General features: G+C 41.2%; 1 long non-coding RNA gene across 2 annotated transcripts in view; it reads right to left on the reverse strand.

Annotated features, from left to right (window-relative positions):
• The window catches only part of LOC137164549 (uncharacterized), a 201,797-nt gene that overhangs the window by 73,370 nt on the left and 105,529 nt on the right, over window positions 1-22,898 (reverse strand). The gene's annotated exons all lie outside the window — the stretch shown is intronic.

Genomic DNA, 22,898 nt, shown 5'->3' on the forward strand with positions numbered 1-22,898 from the left:
AAAGATCCTGAAGACCGAAGGACTTTTAAAAACATACACTCATTTCTAGGACAATTACCTAAAAACATAACTCCACATTTTTCTAAATGAAGTGATCACTTTTCAACTTTTGGAATGAAAATAGTGCATATGAGTCTCTCTTATACCATAAGCTCTTTGGGGCTGGTGATGTCTTTCATACATGTTTGTAAAGTGCCTAGCACAATGGGAGCCTAGTCTGTTACCTGGGCTCCAAGGTGGTACTAAATGTAATCAAACAGCATCAACAACCAGCCTCCTAATGCTCTGTGGCTACCAACTTATTCACTCCTGCCTTCCCCAAGTAAACCAGTTATTAGCCATATCTATTTACCGGAATACAATACAATCAGTCTCAGCTCCCAATTTATTTTCTTCTAGAGGAGCCCTTGGCACCTGTCCTCCCACTGTTTGATCAGCTCAGTTTTCTGCCCTCTTGTGGTCAGTTTGGAAGCCAGCAACTGCTGCAGTTTGCAGCTTTTCTTTTGCATGGCAAATATTGCAAACTTTTCCTTTAAGCCCATTTCAAGGACTACTCCGGACATGGGAGGGATGACAGGGGTATAGTTTTTAGGCTATATTTTAGCCGTTTTAATAGAGACTTACCAGACAAATTGTATTTGTTGGACAATAAAGCTCCAGCCATTTGTTTGACTGCACTCAAAGTTTGACTCTAGGAGAGCTATCACCAGCCTTTGTAAACTACTTATCTGATATTAGTAAGCGGGGCAACAAGCAATGCAAAGTCAATCAGTTCAAAGTAATGGGCAACATGATAAAAGATTTGCAGACTCGACAGAATGGAAAGGTTGATCATGTGGCCAGGACACTGAGCTGGGACACAAAAATCTGGATTCAATTACTGGCTCAGCTACAGACTTCCTGTGTGACTCTGGACAAGTTTACTAAACCTCTTTGTGCCCCAGATCCCCATCTGTAAAATGTGAATAATTATCATTTTTTCTCTTTCTTATGTGTTTAAATTGTAAGTGTTTGGGGGCGAGGGAAATCTCTGACTATGTGCATATAACACTTAGCACAATAGCTTTGAGGCCATTTGGGTTCTCTAGGTACTACCATAGTAGAAATAATAGTGAATAATAAAATGCAGCACAGTGGAGTCTTGGGCATACTGCCAGCCATTCACACAGGTAGGTACCTACAGGAATGCCAATATGCAGGAACTAATATCATGAATCAGATACTGGGGTTGACAGTAACCCAACTAGTGAGATTCCTGAAGCCTTGAGAAAAGGAAGCTTCTGGACTTCAATTCAAGTCAAAGGAGCTTAGCAGCTGGTAAAAGGCACCTGACTGAATCTGACTGTCTTTCTCAAAAGTCATGACCCCCTGCTGTTTACCTTTTGACTTGAGCAGTCTCATTAATACATGTGACAGAGATACAAACACACTAGCAATGGGTACTTAGCCTGGTGAGTCACTCTAAGAGGCCAATTTCTACTTTCATAAGCAAAGCTTGCAAAAGAAGCCAATATATTTAGGTAAACAGCACATTATACCTAATTGGTACCATTTTTTTTTTTTTTTAACCAATTGTACCTAATCAGTACCAATTTCAGGTCACCAATTTTTTTGTCTGAACTTGTAAAAAAAATAATGCCAATGATAAAGGAGATTTATGAAAGAAATGGCCAATTAGTTTTCCTTTCTAATTGTTATTTGTCCTGGCATTAGAATGTATTTTATTGCAACAGTGTTTACAAGACATTAGATTGCGGGATCTCTCTTTTGCCCACAGCCTGTCATTGCTAATGAGAGAAGGACACATGGAAGAAGTTACAGTTCTTTTCTGTCTCATCATTCTTCAAGGTGAACTATGATTTTTTCAAGAGCTTTGCTTGCAGAAAAGTAAGGATTTTGTGAAAGGCACGGAGGCAAAAATATTAATTGCTTTTCCCACTTTACTGACAGTTCCAATAGCAGCGAATGTTGTTACAAAAGGGGGGGGGGGGAAATGTAACTGCAAAATCAAATCAGTCCTGAAGTTGACTCAACCGTTGCTGTCCATTCCACCCCTCCCCCACCAATAATGCCCTGAGAGAAACAACAAGCATCTTCTCCTATAGGACTATCAAGGAAAAAAGAAGGTCAAGATCCCTAGCCAGACTGAACGAAGCCATGAATGTGATTCCTGCAGAAATAGAAAGCTTAGGAATCTGAAAGATATAACAATGGGAAGGTCAGGGGGGGAATTATATTTTTCCTTTCTATGTCTTTCACAAGGTTTCAACTTCCTTCCAAAACCTTTGATTTCAAGACTGTGAGGTTTCACTATGAACTGCTTGTTTTGTGCCTTAGAAATAATGCAGGAGGAAAACCATCAAACATCTGCAGTCTACAATAAAACCTTTATGTTTATATCCAGTCTGCCACTTGAATGAGATCTTCCAAACAGACCCTGAGAGAAGGCAGACTTGGTGGTAGCTATAGGTCATCACAATCCTCCTTAGCAATTCTCCTTGTCAAAAGCCATGATATGAAAGTTAGTCTTTTGTTCTCCTTAATTATATACCCCCTTCTCCTCCCTCCCCCTTCCTCCATGCATAAACAATAATACAGACCTGGTCTGAGGCATCTAACATCATGGCCTGAACTTTCAGGTATGCTAAGGTCCCTTTAACACCACCCTGGCAGTATAAATGGGTTTTAAAGTAGGTGTAAAGGGGCTTTACTGTAAATGAGAAGCAGATTCCATGGCTTTATCAAAGGATCATTTACCAGCACTAAGCAGCTGCAAATAATAGATCCAGACTTTGCTCTACTTAGATTAAGTAGTGACTTACTCTGCAAGTAGTCTTCTTGATTTCAATGGAACTAACTGCAGTACCAGGCACTACTCAACCTAAGCAAGGACAGCAGAACCAGCCCTTAGTGAATAAAGGCACACTGTGCTAACCATGTGCTGCTGAAAGTGAATATTACTTACATGGAGGACAAATACAAACTGGAAGCTGCCACTTGTACCAAATATGCAAATTGTGAATTACTGAAATTCTACTTGAAGTCTGATGCATTCCATTGCAGCCCGAAGGACAGTAGACAGAGACAAGATTGGGACTCCAGAAAAAGAAATGACACAGGACTATGGTGGGGAAGTAGACAGCATAACAAAGAATGCATTGTCCAGACAATTCCCACCTCCTTTTGGTGCATCAATGAAAGCCTCCAGTGTTGCTGCTGGATTGATAGGACATATGCGTCAGCCATTTTTACCATAGTTCTGGATCATGTATTCAAATACATTGAGGTTACCCTGAAGAAGTGAGTTGTATTTCCTGGAAATACCTGGCCCACCTGGTAGAGCATTAAAAAAGAGTTAATGAGGCCACTGCTTAGAAAAAGAAAGCCATATGGTCACTGTTAGAAACAGCAGCCCATGAAAGGACTGAGCTGATGAGAATCCAGAGATCTGTGGGTAGGGGAGGGGACTCTCAGAAGCAATTGCTGTAATTTTAGCATTGGGAGAGGGATTCGATTTTGTGATTGTTTTGGTTTTTTGCAACAATCTGTTAAATGTGCTTTTGTAAAGAAATCTGAAAGTATTTAATAACATGGGATTTGGTGTGGCACAAACCACAATCTGGAAGGATGGTGACATGGTGGGTTACTTCCCAATGAACCATTTCCTTGGTTATAGACAACACAAGATAACTCATAACAAAAGCAATTACCACACTTATAAATTAATTACAGAGCATCCATCACTCATCCTGTATTCTTCAGGCATTTCTAAGATGTTGACAATGAGCCTGGGAGCAAGTGACCACAGCCTCAGAAAAACTTCACTGGAAACTCTCAGAACAAACTCAGGGAGAAATGTTTTAATTTGGAAAATCCAAAGTAGTCCAAAAGCCGGTGATTGTGCTACTCATTATTTGCCAGCAACCTGATCATGGGGGACATGTGTTACAGCAGGTTTTGGAGAGCATCACACGCCCACGGCAACTTCTGATACAATCATCTGATAGTCAGGTTCTGATTCTGTCAGTGATTATTGCAATATTTTCCATCTGGGAGCATTCAGCTGGAGATTCACTCTGCTCTGAATTACAACTCCACACTTATAAACTATGGGGTTGACCTAACTGAACTGTATTCTGGAAGGTACCATGGGCTAAACCACAAGGAGATGCTGGTTCCTTGCAGCTGTCACTGGGAGATCTGTAGCAATTTATGCCTTGTTCATAAAATGGAGCTAATAGGCAGCCTCCCCCAAGGCCTTGGGAGAAACAAGAAAATCACCTAATCTCTCAACATTACAAACAACAGAAGAAGGAAAATTTTCAAAGTTTCTAGGTTATTTACTGGAAATTTAAAATACCAGGAATTTACTTGGTAGAGGGCTCTGAAAAGAGATTAGCTTCAAGAAAAAAAACAAACAAAAAAAAAAAACCATAAAGAGGTTATTTTATAATGATTGTAACAAACTAATTGACTGATTTACCTGAACATTTATACTGTGCCAAAAATAGGAGCTGTAGGTTTCGGGAGGATAGAGTACATTATTCATACAGAACAAAGAGGCTTATGCCTTACTTTAAGTAAGTAGAGAACCACTAAGATGCATCCATAATAAAATCTAATACATTTTTCTTCACATGCATATGCACACAATTGTTTTTAACAACATACACACAATACAAGACTCTACCAAGGGAGGAGAAGGAGGAGAAGCTATTTGCTTAAGAAGAATATACTAAGTGCTTGATTATACCCCCAACAAAGTCAAAATCAAAACTCTCAGGGAGGAAATCTTGTTCCCATTGATGTTAATGGCAAAACTCTCATTGACTTCAATTAGACCAGGATTTCGTCCATAGTGATTTGAGGGAAAGTAGGATCAGGCCCCACAGCTGTTAAGCAGATCACTGGAGTTGCTAAAGCCAGCTATTTCAGAGGCTGTGATGTCTGTCTGTATCTGACACTGCAGTATACGCCATAAACAATTCCTTGAGTGCAGTTTCTCTCCTTTCTCTCTGCAATATCCCATTATCTGGAAATAATGACAAATGTTTTCAAGGCCATTGTCTTAAGAGGAAAGTTTAGGAGTAGGCACAGTCCAGCCATCTCAATGTGCTTTCTGGTTTATTTTTAATCTCACATTTTTCCTTTTTCACTGTACCTTTTACCCTCTGCTTCATAACCCTCCCTGTCAGTGAAGATGTGCAGCTACAGCATAACCTGTATGGTATACCTTGGAATGAAAACATTTCAAAGATGCTTCTGTTCTTTTTTGTTCACATGGTTTTGTTAAGTACATACAGTATTTCTGAAATCCAGCTAAGAAAACCTAGAAACATCTTCCAATTATAATCCTTGATATTTCACCTAAAGCTAAACCAAAGCCACTTTGAACTAGAAAAATGTCTTTCAAAAATGAGAAAAGAGTAAGATCTGAACTTTTCTATCTGCCACCTTCTCGTCCAAGACTAGTTTCCCTATACCCATTCTCAGCAAAAACCACTGACTTTTTCATGTGATTATTTTTAGCTAATTTGACTATCCTCCTATATCCTGGGACTATATGTCCCAGCCAATGCCTGTGCTAGTCACAAGTGTTATTTACATTATGTGTTTACATCAACAATAACAGCTTCCCTGGTGCACATTTGTCAGCAGTATAGGAGAGGTAAATGAGACTTTATAGTGCACTTTGTCAAAAATCCCATAGAGACAGGCATGTTTATTGATCAGTTTTTCCAACACTGTGGGTTACAGATTAGCCTATGTTCATGTTAAAATATAGTTTACATTAGAAAGTCGGAGACTCCATAAGATACAGATGGATTTAGTGTATGTGTGTTCATCCAAAGCTATTTTGAATGGCCCCACTGTGGGGTTACTGAGGGATTTCAGGGAGGAAAGAATTCATCATTCCCATGTCCATTTTAGCTAATGGGCTTTTTTCCTGTGGATCTTTTGTGTAACAAGGTTATAAAAATCTAGGCTCTGTGTTTGTTTGTTAGCATAACTACTCCAATGCAGGTGGCTTAGAAAACAAATGAGGAACATTAATGTGAGCCTTGTAGTTAAGAAGTATAACAAGATGCAGCAAGGGTGTAATGCACAAAAAGGGCATAAGACCAATTTTTCTAATGGCCTTTCATCCACATATGAAGAAAGGCAGTGCAGCTTCTTAAATTATTGAAAAGTTGCACCCTTTACTTAAAACTTATTACTTTTGTGCTTGATCTACAGTTTAAACATAATATTATGCCCAGAATCTGAACTAAAAAGGCAATAAAGAAACTGTCTTTTGGGACCAAGACAGCAATGAAACTTCATTTTCATAACTCACCAACACGGAGTGCAGGTATCAAATTTATTCTCATAGAATGTTTAACAAATAAACAGTGAAACACATTCAAGTGAAATAATGTTCAGTATTTTAACTCGAGGTCTATGTAAGGGCAAGTAATCATCCATTTTGGTTAATTGCTTCACACATATTCCTGTTTTTTTAACACCTCACCAGCAAATTAAAGAAGACTACTCAATGTGTTATTGGAGCTGTTTCAAAGATCATATATTACCACACTTGTATTCTCTCTTACATTATATCCAGAAAAGTAAAAGTCCAGGAGCTAGGCAGAGGACAAAATAGACCCGATTGAAGCAAAATCCCTGCAGAGTCATTTGAGCCACAAAAAAGAAAGAGAGAAACTCCAAACATATGGCTCTATAGCTTGGTGATTAGCACACTCATCTAGGATATGGAAGACCCAGGATCCAGTCCCTCTACTCCCATGACTTTAATTATTTATCCAGTGTCAACAGGAAGGATTGAGGGAGTTTTCCCTGTCCCCCAGCATATCCCAGTGGTTAGAGAACTCACCTGAGACATGGCAGATACCTGCTCCAACCCCTTGTCCCCCTTAGGTAGTGGGGGGACTTAAACCACGGATTTCTCACATTGCAGGGGAGTACCTTAACCACTGGGCTTAAAGTTATGAGGGAGGAGCTTCTCCTCCTCTCCTAAGAGGGTTCCCATCAGTGAATTGCTAGCAGAGATAGGCAACTATCTCCTTGAGAGACATGGAGTTTAGCATACATCCCTCCGATTGGTATCTCCCATTTGCTAGTGTAGACGACTCCCTGCCTAGTATGCAGGCTTCTGTGAATTGCAGTCTAAGGTACCTCTCTCTCCACATTCATTGTAGAGGAAAACTAAACTCCTAACTACAGCTTTGTGAATCAGAGTGATTTTGTAGGCACCTAAAAATTAGGCCATGTGATGCTGAATCACAGAAGCCTTCTGTGCTGCTTCAGGGTATTAGGGTGAAGGTCCCGAATGGGCTTTTATAAGGGAAATATCTGACTTCTGGAGTTGACGGGGGTGGGATTCTCTCGCTTTAGCCTGAGTTGTCATAGTGGAGTGAATCTCTGGAGCATAGGCTGGTTCTCTCTCAGCTGACTGTGCAATTTGGAGCTGTCAGTCTATGAGTTCTCTGGGTGACCCATATCAGTCTAAACAGCGTCACTTAGCTGAAGGAACCTACCTGCCTGCTCCATTGGGGATATTCCTCACTGCAATACTAATATATGCAGCTTGCCGGTGGGAAGGTGTCATGGTAAGGCTCTTCCCTGGGCAGGGATGGCAATGGTGGAGGCAGTACAGATGCTTTTGTAGCCATCCATGAGGTGAGAGAAAGGTCTCACCTGGGATCTGAATTGACTGTGCAGGCACAAAGCAGGGCTAGAGCATACAAGAAAGCATTGCAACATCAGGGCATAGATGAACGAAGGCAACCTCCTATCCTAGAAGGCAGTATCTCAGTGAATGGTTTATAGCACAGTGAGCCGTGTCTCCTTTCCAGGCTACCTATCGTGCAGTACATACAACAATAGAATGTGTATTTAAGCAAGTGCAAACTAAAATATGGATTCCATTTTTGTGAAGAAAACTGAGAGGGGAAAAAAAGGATAGCTGGCATTTAGAAACACAGTCTATTAATTAGAACTGATTAATTAATTTGTTAGCTATGTAGAAACGCTATCAAGGGGCACCTATCCATATGCTCTAGGCATTTAAAAATGCATCCTGAGTGCAGCAGCACAATTCCAGATATCTCACCACCAGCAGTAAGCCAAGCCCCCCTGCCCTTTAAACAGTTCCTTACACTTTTAAGCCCCCCCTGTTGCCCTACTAATTTCAAGGGTCTAGGAAAAAAAAAAGATGAGTTTTGCGAAGTCCCCTGAAAGTCAGACCAAGGGGATGGGAAAAAAATTCAGAGCAATGGGGCACTCTCACAAAATATAATTCAGGAAACCCCCTAATGTAAACCAACATGGCTATGGCTCAGACTTGCTGCTGATCACTTCTGTGGCTAATACTACTGGATCACTATGTATGCATATATAGAGGGAATACATGTTCATGGGGCAAGTTTTAAGAGTATGTATTTGGGATGGCCACATTAATCTTGAATGGGACGTGCATGTGTGCGCACACATACACAGTTAAATCACTATGGTCCATTTGTATGTTACCAACTCAGCCAAAACATCCATTGAATGTTACCAGGAGTTTAGTTCAGCTCAAGAGATCAGGATTAAGAAAGTAAGAACGGCCATACTAGGTCAGACCAATCGTTCATCTAGCCCAGTTTCCTGTCTTCCAACCATCACTGGTGCTAGATGTTTTAGAGGAAATGAACGGAACAGGGGAATTATCCAGTGACCTATCATCCCATCATCCAGTCTCAGTTTCTGGCAGCTAGAGGTTTAGAGACAACTGAACATAGGGGTTTCTCCCTGACCATCTTGGCTAATAGCCATTGATGGACCTATCCTCCATGAACTTATCTCATACTTTTTTGAACCCACTTATACTTTTGGCCTTCACAACATCCCCTGCCAATGCATTCCACAGGTTGATTGCGTGTCGTGTGAAGAAGTACTCCCTTTTGTTTCTTTTAAACCTGCTGCCCCTTAATTTCATTGGATGACCCCTGTTTCTTCTGTTCCGTGAAATGGAAAATAACACTTCCCTATTTACTTTCTACACACCATTCATGATTTTATACATCTCTATCATATCCCCCTCTTAGTCGTCTGTTTTCTAAGATAATTGTCCCTTTTTAATCTCTCCTCATATGGAAGCTATTCTGTAACCCTAATCATTTTTGTTGCCCTTCCCTGTACTTTTCCAGTTCTAATACATCTTTTTTTGAGCTGGGGCAACCAGAACTGCACACAGTATTCAAGCTGTGGATAAGCCATTGATTTATAGAGTGGCATTATGATATTTTCTGTCTTATTATCTGTCCTTTCTTTGGTTTCTAACATTCTGTTAACTTTTTTGACTGCCACTGCACATTGAGCAGATGCTTTCAGAGAACTATCCACAATGCTCCAAGATCTCTTTCTTGAGTGGTGACAGCTAATTTTGCATGTATAGTTGGGATTATGTTTCCAATATGCATTATTTTGCATTTATCAACTCTGAATTTCACCTGCCACTTTGTTGCTGAGTCACTCAGTTTTGTGAGATCTCATTGTAATTCTTTGCAGTCAGCTTTGGATTTAAGTATCTTGAGTAATTTTGTATAAGCTGCAGACTTTGCCATCTCACTGTTTGCCCCCTTTTTCCATATCATTTCTGAATATGTTGATCCTTGGGGACCACCGTATTTACCTCTTCCCACTGTGAAAACTGAAAATTTTATGCCTATCCTTTGTTTCTTATTTTTTAACCAGTTACTGATCCATGAGAGGACCTTCCCTCTTATCCCATGACTGCCTACTTTGCTTAAAAGTCTTTGATGTGAGACTTTCTCAAGGCTTCCTGAAAGTCCAAGTACACTATATCCACTGGATCACTCTTGTCCACATGCTTGTTGACTCCCTCAAAAAATACCACTAGTTTGGCAAGGCATGATTTCCCTTTACAAAAAACATGTTGACTCTTCCCTAACAAATCATGTACATCTATGTGTCTGATAATTCTGGTTTTTTACTATAGTTTCAACCAATTTACCTGGTATGAAGTTAGACTTACCATCCTATAATTGCCTTTTTAAAAAGAGGAATTACATTAGCTATCTTTCAGTCAGCTGGTACAGAGGCTGATTTAAATGATAACTTACATACCACAGTTAGCAGTTCTGCAATTATTTGAGTTTCTTCAAAACCCTTGGGTGCATACCATCTGGTCCTCATGAATTATTGCTGTTTAATTTATCAATTTGTTCCAAAACCTTTTCTATTGACGCCTAAATCTGGGACAATTTCTCAGATTTGTCACCTAAAAAAAGAATGGCTCAGATGTGGGAATCTCCCTCACTCCTCTGCAGTGAAGACTGACACAAAGAATTCATTTAGCTTCTCTGCAATGGACTTGTCTTCGTTGAGTGCTCCTTTAGCCCCTTGATCATCCCGTGGCACTACTGATTGTTTGGCAGGCTTCCTGTTTCTGATGTATTTTAAAAAATTGTTGTTAATGTTTTTGTCTTTTTCTAGTTACTTTTCAAATTCTTTTTTGGCTTGCCTTTTGCATTTGACTTGCCAGAGTTTATGCTCTTTTCTATTTTCCTCACAGGGATTTGACTTCCAATTTTTAAAGGATGTCTTTTTGCCTCTAACCATCTCTTTTGCTCTGTTGTTTAGCCATTGTGGCATATCTTTTTGGTTTTGTTACTGGTTTTATTTTTTTGGAGTATACATTTAGTATGAGCTTCTATTGTGGTGTTTTTAAATAGCTTCTATGCAGCTTGCAGGCATTTCACTCTGGTGACTGTTCCTTTTGATTTCCATTTAACGAGCTTCTTCATTTTTGTGTAGTTTCCCTCCTTTGAATTTAAATGCTATTGTGGTGGGTTCTTTGGTATACCGTCCCTACAACAATGTTAAATTTATTTATACTATGGTACTATTACTGAACAGTTCAGGAATATTCACCTCCTGGACAAGATCTCATGCTCAGTTTAGGACTAAATCAAGAACTGCCTCTCCCCTTGGGGATTTCAGGACTAGCTGCTCCAAGAAGCAGTCATTAATGGTGCCTAGAAATTTTCTTTCTGCATTTCCATCCTGAGGTGATATGTACCCAGTCAATATAGGGATAGTTGAAATCCCCCATTATTATTGCGTTTTCTGTTTTGTTGCTCCTCTCTAATCTCCCTGAGCATTTCACACTCACTGTCAGCAGTATACCCCTGCTTCTATACTCTTATTATGGAGTCATGGGATTTCTATCCATAGAGATTATATGGTACAGTTTGATTCATTTAAGATTTTTACTATATTTGACTCTATGCTTTCTTTCACTAATAGTGCCATTCCCCCACCAGCACATCCTACTTTGTCATTCCTATATATTTTGTACTCTAGTATTAACAGGATAATAATTGATGATCATGATTCCACCATGTTTTGGTGATGCCTATTGTATCAATATTCTTATTTAATACCAGGCACTAAAATTCACCAATCTTAGTATTTAAACGTCTAGCCTTTGTATACAAGCTCTTATGAAATTTGTCAATATTTAGTTGTCTGTCTTCATGTGATGTAATTGAATGGGAATCTTCTTTTGACTCTCTCTCTTCAGTACCTACCTGTACTTTATCAACTTCTATCCTCTCCTCTTTACTAGGTGTAAGTTATCCCCTTTAATAAATCCTCCCCTAAGAGATGTCTCTGCCTGAACCAAATGATCCTTTGCATCTGTTGGATTTTCCCCAGCCCTTAGTTTAAAAAAAGGTCAGAGAATTTTTTAATTTTACATGCCAGCAAACTAGTCCTGTTTTGGATTAGATGAAGCCCATCCTTTCTTTATAGGCTTCTACTTTCCCAAAAGGCTCCCCGGCTACTAATACACCTAATACTAATATACTTAAATCCGTCCTCTGAACACCATTATTTCATTCATGCATTGAGACCCTGCAGTTCTGCCTGTCTAACCGGCCCTGTGCATGGAACTGGGAGAATGCTACCATGGAGGTCCTGGATTTTAATGTCTTACCTAGCAGCCTATATTTGGCCTCCAGGATCTCTCTTCTACTTTTCCCTATGTCATTGGCACCTCATGTACCACAGCACTCCCAGGACTGCTCGTATGTCTAGCTAGATGTATTCAGCTGCCTGCAAGCTTCGCACCCAGCAGGAAATTCACCTTGCAGTTTTCCCAGTCATCACAAACCCAGTTAGCTATTTTTAATAATTGAATCCCCCATTACTATGATCTGTCTTTTCCTAATAACTGGAGTCTTTTATGTCCATCCAGCAATGGATTTTTAAATGAATCCACTCTAATAAGGCCATTCGAACTAAGCTCTTCTGACAATTATTCACTTCAGTTGGAATGTTGCCTGTTTAAGGACTACAGTTATAGGACCCTTGGGCTGGCTAGCTTTGAGATGGATCTTAAGGATCTGTCCCGTCTCCCTGTTCCCGCCCCAATTATGCAGTATTATTTCCCAGCTGGGAAACTTGGCGAGACAATTCACTGACCTCTTCGTGAACTTAACACTTCATACCATGAAGAGGATGCAAGCTTGTCAACCTGACACTCATAATGCCAGGTCTTTCAAAATTGGCCCTCAGAGAGTATTATGATATGGCTAGAAGCTCTTCACAGATGTATAAATAGGATACATCAAACTCAGCTGTTATACAAAAGTCAAAGAATGCTAATCAGAGTCCTTTCATCCAGCTTAACATTGTCACCTTTCTCCTCCCCGTCCCCCACTAGTACAACATATTGATTAAAAGTCTTTACCATCAGTTTTGGTTCATATCTACTTTATTAGAAGATTTTTTCTGAACTCCATTCAAGCCCTCCTGAAATTAAAGTAGCATTTCTATCTATTGTGCCTTTTATTTTACGTGAAAAATGTATGTCACACCAGTGCCCAAGTCTTAAGAAATTTGATCACCTCATTAAATTCAAAAGACAATTCATCCATAGCTCATTGTAATGGCGGCATGAAAATTGTATTTAAAAACAGAGTGCTTCCAAAAAATTAAAAGAAAAAATTAACTGTAAGTGGATAGTTAAAATATATTTGACAACATTTTAAGGATGATCAGAAAGACTGGCTGTCTCCTCCTACTCACATATTCCATGTGGCTATGTAAGTGATCGAAGATAAACTAAAAAGAACAAGAATTTGAAACAGTACTTTTAAAAAATTCAGAGCACACCTGCAATATGCATTGGAAGTGTTTTATTAAAATAATATTTTTAAGTTATAGCCTTTGTATCAATTGGTATGTTAAAGCCTATTGTTAGCCATCTACATTTTAAATTCAGTACTGACAGCTTTCCGTATCAACCTTTTCCTGGGAAAAATCTTTGAGAAAGCAGTTAAGTCTTGAAGAACACCCAATTCAGGGTTCAGTGGACTGAAAGGGTGCATCCTAGAACCAAAGACCACTCACCAAAATCTCTTGCCAACATCCCTCTCCCGTTTACACCAGACAGCTCTAAACTTGAGCAAGTAGGAGCTGGAGCTCCAGTTTATTTGGCTGCAGTGATGGAATGTCTGACAGCTGAAATACTAAAGTTGACTGGCAACATGGCTTGGGAAAGCAAGAAAACCAAGATTATCCCTCAGCACTTGCAGCTGTCTGTTTGTGATAAGGAGTTGAGCAAGCTACTGGGGGCGGGAGAGATGGGGGGTTACCATCACTAGCGACATCTAGGCCATACTGCTGCCCGAGAAAACAGACAGCCACAAACCCAAGGACAAGTGAGACTGCATGAGGGAAAATGTCCTTAAAACAACTACCTGCTGTTTCAGAATGCCTTTAAGGTGCAGGCTTATGCAGAGTGCATAGCAGGAACCTAAAAGATCCAAAAGAAAAGAATGCAACCCTTCATGTGAAGCACAAATCTTAGAAAGGACCCCTAGGCAACCACTAATCCCTGGACATCCAGAAGCAACTGGAGACTCCAAAAAGAGCCCTAGGTGGTGACGCTGAAATTAACATCAGGCACCCAGACCATAATTTCATCTGGTCATTTCCCCCATCCTACACATACTCTCTTAATCTTCTCTGGATTGAGAGTTTCAATCTCTGTTAAACAGTGTTTTCCATGGGTAAATATTTCCAAGGCTACAGGTCCACTGCATGCAAAGTACCTGTAGCTATGGAAATATTTACCCATGAAAGAATACCCTTATGCTTGGAAAAAATTAAAATCTTCCCTAGGACATCAGGGGAAATTGTAGGTGCAAGAATGGAAACATTAAAGCCCTAAAATCATAGGGCCAGACTGTGTGATTTACACAAAAACAACGGGGAAGGGTTGGGGGAAAAGGGGATACATCACAATCCCGGGGAGCTCTGTGAGAGATTATGTTTCAAATCTTCCTAACGATACATAGAGAGTGCACAACACACTGCCTTGGAATAGTATGTGCTCCTCTCTCTGCACCTGGTAGTCTCTGTGGGATGGTGCAAGGTGAGGAACTGCATGGCCATGGTACTACCTCCTCCCTTTCCTCTCTGGGGTTGTTTGCACCCCTAGGGGTGCTAAGTGGGAGCAACCTTTCCATTCCCCGGAGGTCCAAGGAGTCTGATCATAACAAAGGAACACAAGCAGGATGGGAAGGCTTCATACAGCCTTCATACAAGGATTAGGGACAATGTAGGCCATGATTTCTCAACATTTAGGCAGCTCAAATGGGGCACTCCATATTAAGGGACTCTTGGAAATTAAGGCTTTATAATCCCACATCTCAGTTTTACCTACTATAAAATCAGAGTTAATGATACTTAATTTCCTTTGTCCAGTGCTTTGAGATATATAGATAAAAAGCACTACAGACATGCTAAATATTATATTTATAATAATTATTATTGGTATGGTTAGTCACATTGAGAGATCCCACAATGGGTGTTATACAGTAATAAAGCAGCAGGTCCTTCGAGGCCAGGTTCTGCCCCAGAAATCAGTGGGGCTTGGCCCTGGGTTTTCAGTGGGGCAATAAAACAATACACTAATATCCCTTGCTATTTTCCCAGATGTTTTCATAAGCATTTGTCATACAAGTGTCACTACTAGGTTTCTAAGTGGTAATGAGAACTGCACTGTTGCTGGAACAGTGGCACAGTATACTGTAGATTTTCAAGTAATCCAAATTTTGCTCTGTTACTTCTATCACTGTAGATTTTCCACATGCTCTCAGCGATGAATTTATGAAACCAGTGAGCTGTGATTTGTCATCCTCAAAGCTCACTCTTCATCGCAGACAACAAATGATGAAATCACAGTTGTCTGCTATGATTGTATCGCAGTGAAATGCCACATCGGGTTGAGCTCAGCTGTGTTAATGTTTCCCCTAAAGGCAATGCAGTGTTTCAGCTTTCAAGGGTTAGAGCTTGCCACAAACCTGAACCAGGGACAGCTCAGAGCGGTGCTGCTCTAGGAATAAACCAGTGTGAATAAACAATACCACAACTCACATCAGGCCTGATACACTCATTGCCCCACACACTGTTGTCACAAATCTGTATCTAAAAGGTGTCATGTAAGATATTGTATGCAAACCAGTAACACGCTGGTCATTAATATTAGTGTGTGATGTATGTCCGGGCGGTGTATAAAGCATTATAGATTGGTGCTGGAAATATATTCTTAAAAGCTGTTTTGCAAGCAGTGCACAAGCGCAGCCTGTCCTAGACAAAAGGATCATTGTTTCACCTGTTTTCCAATGTCTCCCAGGTAAACTGAGCCAAGTAACACCTCGTAGGAAAGGAAAAGTAAATCTACATATAAGGTAAATAAAACCATCATGCGAAATGTGCAGTGGTGGGGCAGAGGCGCTGGAACAGTTTGTAGCGTGAGGGTGCTGCGAGCTACTGAACCAACCTGTAAACCCCGTATATGACAGAAACCACTTCAAGCCAGTGGGTTCGGCAGCACCCCTAGTTCCAGCACCTGTGATGACAGGGGATGCAGCCTTCACCTTCCGGAAGCCTTCCTAGCTCTTGAAAGAGAGACAATAAACCTTGGGAAATACAAGCAGAAAGAGGGAGCCATTTTGGCATCCCTCACCCAGGGGACAAAGGGCTTTGAGCTCATGCACAGTGGAACCTCTTGGCTTGAAAACCAAGAGCAGCTGAAACTAAACTATAAGTGAGAAACCCTCTTAGACAAAGATTGTAACTAACTGAAGTTACGTTTTAGTCATTAGAATGTGTGGTTTAATTTTGTTTCCCTTGTAACCATATCTGTCTCCTATTCTTACTTATTATCACTTAAGCATCTGTCCTCCGTTAGTAAATTCGTTCTTGTTTTATTACCAAGCCAGCTCAGTGTTGTGTATTAAACTGACGTCTGAAGTCCTCAGCCAAACTAACAGGCAGGTGGGTGCTCTGTCTCTTTGGAGGCAGCAAACATAATAACTTCTGGGAGCATCCAGCCAGAGGGACTAGACACTGCCGGGGAGACGGCTTTGGGGAGCCTCAGCGCTGGAAGGGTGGTTGGTGTCACCCTGCAAGGAGTGACCAGGCTGGTGGAAGCCAGGGTGAGCCCAATGTGCTGTGAGCAGGCTGCTAACGTCAGGGCTCTGAGCCAAAGCCACACAGCACAGAAGCACCCAAGGTTGCGGGGCAGGCAGTGACAGAGCCCTTTACTGATCTGAATAAACCCCCATAGCGTCACAACCAAACGGAGACTCAGAGGAATAACAATCTGATTCCCGGTTACTCTCTTGCTCCCAGGTGAATAATCTGCACCAAATCTGGCGTAGCTGCACTGGCCAGTGTGTTGGGACGACTGGCAGACACAAAGCTCTGCCCACTCCCTTTCCTGACCAGCCACCTGCATGGGAGGGGAATTAACAGCTCTGCAGAAGCTGCTCTTCCCTCTGCACTGCTACCGACAATGTGAATAGGCAGCATCGGGGGAGAAGAGGGAACCTTGCTCCCCTGCATGGGTGTGCCATCAGGGTCACCATATAGCTACCGAGAGATTCCAACCACTGCTCTGACTCAGGACACATGGGTCTGGGACTAAAAGCTGCCCACTGGGTCCTCCAATGATGCCCTCACCCCATTTGGGAGACATAAATGCAGAGGAAAATATCAGCTTTCATTGAAAAAGAAGTTCCTGGTTCTGGCTGGTTGCACAGATAGCCTTGAAAATAGAAACCAGTGTTATCCATTCAGTAGGCTTGAGAGGAACAAGCATCTCGGTTCAACTTCTGCAGGTAAGGGACGCAAGTGAAGGATACCTAAAGAGCCTCCCACACACAAACTTTTTCTTGTAAACTGTGAGTCAGGTAACCCTTGGGAACCCCCCAAAGAATCTTCCCAGTGACTCGTTCCAAAGACCTCAGGCCAGCACTCAGGTGTAATCATGGGGGACAGGAATCAATTATTTTGGTGACGGGGTTGTCAAAATATTGTATTGCAGGCACAAGCACAAATGGTAAGGCTGGTGCGACACCGATAGTTCAAGTGTTTGCAGTGGCCTAAAACTTAATCTACCAATTTCATGTTAAAAGCAAGAATGTAGCAGCTACACGCAGTGGTGGTGTAAAATCAGTTAGGCAGACGGGGATGTCATGCTCAAACATACTAACTACACAGCTGCTTTTTAAATACTGGACAGAAGATCTGACAAAATGTTTGGCAGGCAACAAGCATTTCCCTTTGGCATCACTCTCCCCGTAACAGCTGTAACCTCGCACACAGCCGGAGAGGGAGCCTGATGCAAAGGGAAATGATATGGCTCCTTCAAGGCGATGTAGTGGCAGGACGGAGAGAAGGGAATGGCTACTCCTTCCAACACTTCGTGTGCACAGTGTGTGCCGTGTTCCCTTAGGGAGGAGGCAGAGAAGAGCTGATCAAGAGCCCAGTCAGGGCTTATCTTGTGAATTTCCAGCCCTGATCCTTCTGCTCAGTCTTAGTCCCCTGGTACTCAAACTGCTCCAGCTCCCCAGTCTCCCCAGTGCTTTTGCCCCATGCTGACTCCCTGGAATTCCTACTTCCTCCTCCCGCTCTTTCTACCACTGCCTCCCCATTGCTGGTCTCAGCTGTCCAAGGACTTTCATCTCTCAGTCTTCTGAGTAGGGCCTAGTTGCTTTTAGCCTCTCACCATTGTTTACTGCTGGCTTGCCTTCATCTTCTCTAGAAGGGATGCTCCCCCTGCCCTTCCCCCAATAGCTAGAGAATACCATCATCTTTGAAGAGGGATCCTGTTCCTTCCCTGCCTACCTACCCTGCACTGAGAGGGTGAGCGGTCTCTCCTGTGCAGGAAATGCCACCAAACACAGGCAGGCTCTACTGCAGGGCCCTGCCTCTTCAAGGCAGGTCCCAGCTCAAGCAAATCCCAAGTGCCAAGCAGATATTTGCAACACACAGTTCTTGAGGAATCCACAGGCAGCAGTTTGTTTGCACAAACTGTTTGTTGAACAAAGAGAAAAGCAAACACATAGGTACCAATCCGTGTATTTGCAGAAAGGAAAAAAAAGGCTGCATTTGAGAGATGGTGTTTGTTGTGAATAGCTCAAGCAGCTGTACCAGGAATGAAAGCGTTGCTACATTTCAAATGCAGAGATGGTAAAGAAGCTAGCAGCGATTAAGAACTGTCATGAGCCAGGGGATGCTGTACTCTCCCCACTGAAAGAAGCACCCGTTATGTAGTCATGGGCACTTCTATGGGAGGGCACCAACTGATTATTTAAAAGCTTGGACTTGGCAAATTGGTTGGGTAAGGCGCCCTGCTCTGTGCATCCACTCCTCCAGTAAAGTATCTTGATGATAGGGATGGTCAGTGTGCCAAAGAGAAGTCTGTTACTTTTCCCAACACATACTTTCAATTCAGCATTTTTGACCAGTGGACACAGTAGACTTAAGACTTGCACAGCCTTAGTGTCTCAGAAGCCCTGTCCACACTCACTCCTGACTCCAGATTTCCCTCTCTTTGCACACAAGAAGCTGAAAAACTCTCCTCACCAACTTTTGGCCACAGAATTGCAATCTTACATTTCCAAGGATACCAAGAGGATATACTTCCATAGCGCCGCCATTCCCTCTCCGACCCACCCCCCGGATTGAAAGCTAGCCCTGAGCGTACATCTTTCCTTATAGCATTTCTTCTGTAGTCTTTTGTTATTCTGCTGGCATTGCATGGTATCCCAGGATCTAAAAGCTTGGTGGTAAACAATTCCGACCCTGAATAATTATAACTAATCTTTGTGGATTTTATTTTATTGTTTTTTGAACTTTCATTAATTTTCCTGTTTGTTTTTGTTTGCTGCAATTGTAATTATTTATTATACTGATTTTGTATAGCACTAGCTTTAATTTACTAGGTACAACTTTGGGATCTGATACTACTCTTAAATGCAAAAAAAAAAAAAAAAAAGCATTAAAGAATCAGAATTAGGTTTAGTGGCAGCTGAGCTGTGGAAACCCGCTGAGCCTTCATGACTAGAACACTGGAACTTTGAAATTTTGATGAATAAAGGCCATTATGAATAATACCGCATGCCATTTCTGGCTGTGAGCATATGGCAGCCGTCTCTGTATGGCCAGGAAAACAATGTTTGCTCTATGCACTTATTTTAATGTTAATCACAAGAGCTTTGCCTGCATGTTTTACACAAAAGCATAAGAGGACATTTCATTGAATTAGGCTAGGTCTGAATCCTGCTTAAAAGCTTAGTGAAAACTGTGGTATCTTGAAAACCATGTTAAAATTGTGATCTATATCTTTAAATTCAGGGGTATTCCTAGTTGTGCTTGTAGACTAAGGGGCTCTGTAGTGAAGTCTGTACTGTGACAATCAGAGTCAGTCAGCAGATAGACAGCCTACAATAAGGTGGGGTGAGCTGTGCCTCAATTTTAGGGAGCAGCCTGATTTGTTTGCCTCTGTTTTGGGGTTCTTGCGTATTATCTTCTAAATTTCAAAAAATAAAACAGTGCTACATTGCAACCTCCCAGCAGAAGTATTTATGTTATCTATTTCTTTGTGTGTATGCCATAAACATAACAAAAACAAACCACCACACTGTACCAAAACTAGGCTTGAAGGGTAGTTTCTTCGCTGGTTTCCAAAAGAGGTGAGAGTCTTGTAAAGGCATAGTTATTAACTACTACTCGGGATCTGGTAGGCTGAATTTGATGCTGGAAATTGTTGTCCTCTTTCAGAGGTCGTTTTATTCTGGGACAAGTGCTGAACTGGAGGCAAACCAGATCAAGTGATTTGCAGAGCTGTCCACAGGAATCAGAAATGGAGCTGCACTGCCATCAGAGATGTAATCCAATATCTGACATCTCCTTGTTCCTCTTCCTCCATAAGGGATTTCCCCCTCCACTAGGCCTTGCAATGCTCTACCACCTTCCTCTTTCTGATTTTAATGCAGCTCCTTTAGATATACACAAGAGTAAATAAAGCAAGAGAAAAATGTAACCCATAGATTTCTAGCAGAGTGAAATTTGGAAAATTGACACCAGAAAGGACACTTGTGGCCTTTTTTTACTTTCTGTTTTTCAGTGAACATGCTGTGGTTTATTTTTAGTTTTCCAGGCTGCTGACATGACAGCCATCTCTGAACCATCATGTTCAGAAATGCTGAATTATTTAGCACATATTATGTGTTTTACACGTACTGTAATCACATTACATTCCTTGAAGAAATCTATGCAAGTATTCTATACCAATAATCCAAACTACCAGTTATTGGTGTTACTGCTGTGTGTTTGACCATTGCTATAGCATTCAGTAACATATAATTGTATAAGGGTTTATATAGCACCACTCATCCCAAAGGGTTCTTGTAGCCCTTTACAAACTGATATACAAATTATGGAGCAAGATCATAGTACCATGAAATCCACCTACTTGTTGACACCAACATTACACTACTGGGAATAGTGGCTATAATCAGAGTTGCCAGTTTTAACACCTCTGCTCATACGAAGTTTAGCATAGGATCTTTAATGCACACAAGTGGTCAGGACCTTCATTTTATGTCTCACATGCAAGAGTCAGCAATTCCAGCAGCACATCACCTCCTAAAACCACCCTGGGGCATTGGTTCAGTACTGACTCGGTAGGAAGAATGCCACTTGCTGACTCACCATCACTTCCTCCAGTACCTACATATCACTTAGAGCTATTCTTTCCAAGTACTGACTCAGCTCAACCTGTCTTTGTTTACAAGAGCTGATGGGCAAACAGTGCAAGGAAATAATGTATCAGCTATGTTAAAATCACAGTAAGAGCCCATATAAAATGTAATTACTAGTAATATTAGTGCTTAGACTAGAGCTTCATGCCATTTTAGTTAGGTATTGCAGCAACTCCTCTGGGATTTCATGACATTTCCTATTAGATTTGTTGACCAAAGACCATACTCTCTGCAATAAAAAGACACCACTGAATCTGAGTCATAGATGCGAGCGAGATACTAACCACTGTATTTCTTGCTCTGTCAGTTAATACTAGATGTAATTTTCATATAGGTTTCTTGCCTGTGAATTGTGCACTCAACAATAATTTTGGATGTTAGAAAAAAATGGAAAAGATGGAAATTTTAGCTACAGAAGCACATGAGACCAAACCCTGAAACTGGATAATAACTACCCAGTAAATGCTAATAGTATTTGAGGATATTGACATTTATGGTTCCCAAACATTTAGGATTTACCAGTTATTTTTTTACATTAGTATCAGACTGCCATCTATAACTCATACTCAGTGGGTCTTTTCATTGCAGCTAAGATTGTCCTATGTCAGAGGATGACATGCAATCCAGTGGGAGCTGTCATGACACCTGAACAAGGTGGCATGAGTAAAGGATAAAGTAAAGGATAAAGTTCTGGCTTAAAGTGGACTATGGAACAGTACATGCCCTCGGCATAAAGTGGACAGCTCCTTTGGAGCCACTATAGTTAAAGCTTCTAGGTTTGGGGCTCAATTGGTGTCACCTGTACCCCTGGGGGACGGATGCAAATCTTCATTACCAGTAAATATTGGTTAATTCTGTACCATAAAAATGCCTCAGTTATCTGAATCTCACATTTCCTTGCTTCTCTTTATGACAAAATGCACCTCCAGGTGCACCCTTATGGTGTGATTGTGTATCATTCATGTTCACCCTTATAGTGTAACCATGTATTGTTTGATGCAAGGTATGTCATGTAAGATGTTTTTGAATGCTCATGGCATATTGAACATTATTGTTATAGTGATATCTTTGTTGCAATGTCACGTGTATGGTTATGAGGCTTCGCAATGTAATCTTCTCAAATATGTGTTTCATGGCTTGAGGCAGATCTAGGCAAAACTCTACAGAACTGGAGGGCCATTCACACCTCATTAAGACTAGTATAGAACAACCCAGCTCAGCAGTCCAATAACAAAGGACCAGCCCAGATGTCAACAAGTGAATCCAAATAGAACCACAGTGTCTCAGGACATGGAGAAAACCATGCACAGATGCTGTTTGTCACCTAATCCTGAGGAGGGGGCCAAGTCCCAGCGGGGGGGGGGGGGGGGGGGGGAGAAGAAGCAGGGTAAAAATGGGGATGTTTTGGCTGTGAGGGTTCTCTGTTCCACTCCCATCTACAAAAAAACATCAAGCAACTGAAGTGTTTATCACAGGTGGAGGGCCTGGTAGAGGCAGACCAACCAGCTTGTGGTGAGAATCATCTAAGGCTGTAAGGTTGCTGAAAGTGTTAAACTTAGTTTAGAATGCGATTTGCCTTTTTATTTACTTTTGATCAAATCTGACCTGCTTTCCTCTGATTTATAATCACTTAAAATCTTTCTGTACTTAATACATTTGTTTGTTTATTTTACCTAAAACAGTGCATATGGTTTAAGGTCTGCTAGAGACTCTATTTAAAGTGACCAGGCTGGTGCATATCAATTTCTTTGATAAACTGACAAACTG

Source organism: Emydura macquarii, unplaced genomic scaffold (assembly GCF_026122565.2).
Source record: "Emydura macquarii macquarii isolate MOO-44397 ecotype Brisbane River unplaced genomic scaffold, CSIRO-AGI_Emac_v2 contig_2676, whole genome shotgun sequence".
NCBI lineage: Eukaryota > Metazoa > Chordata > Testudines > Chelidae > Emydura > Emydura macquarii.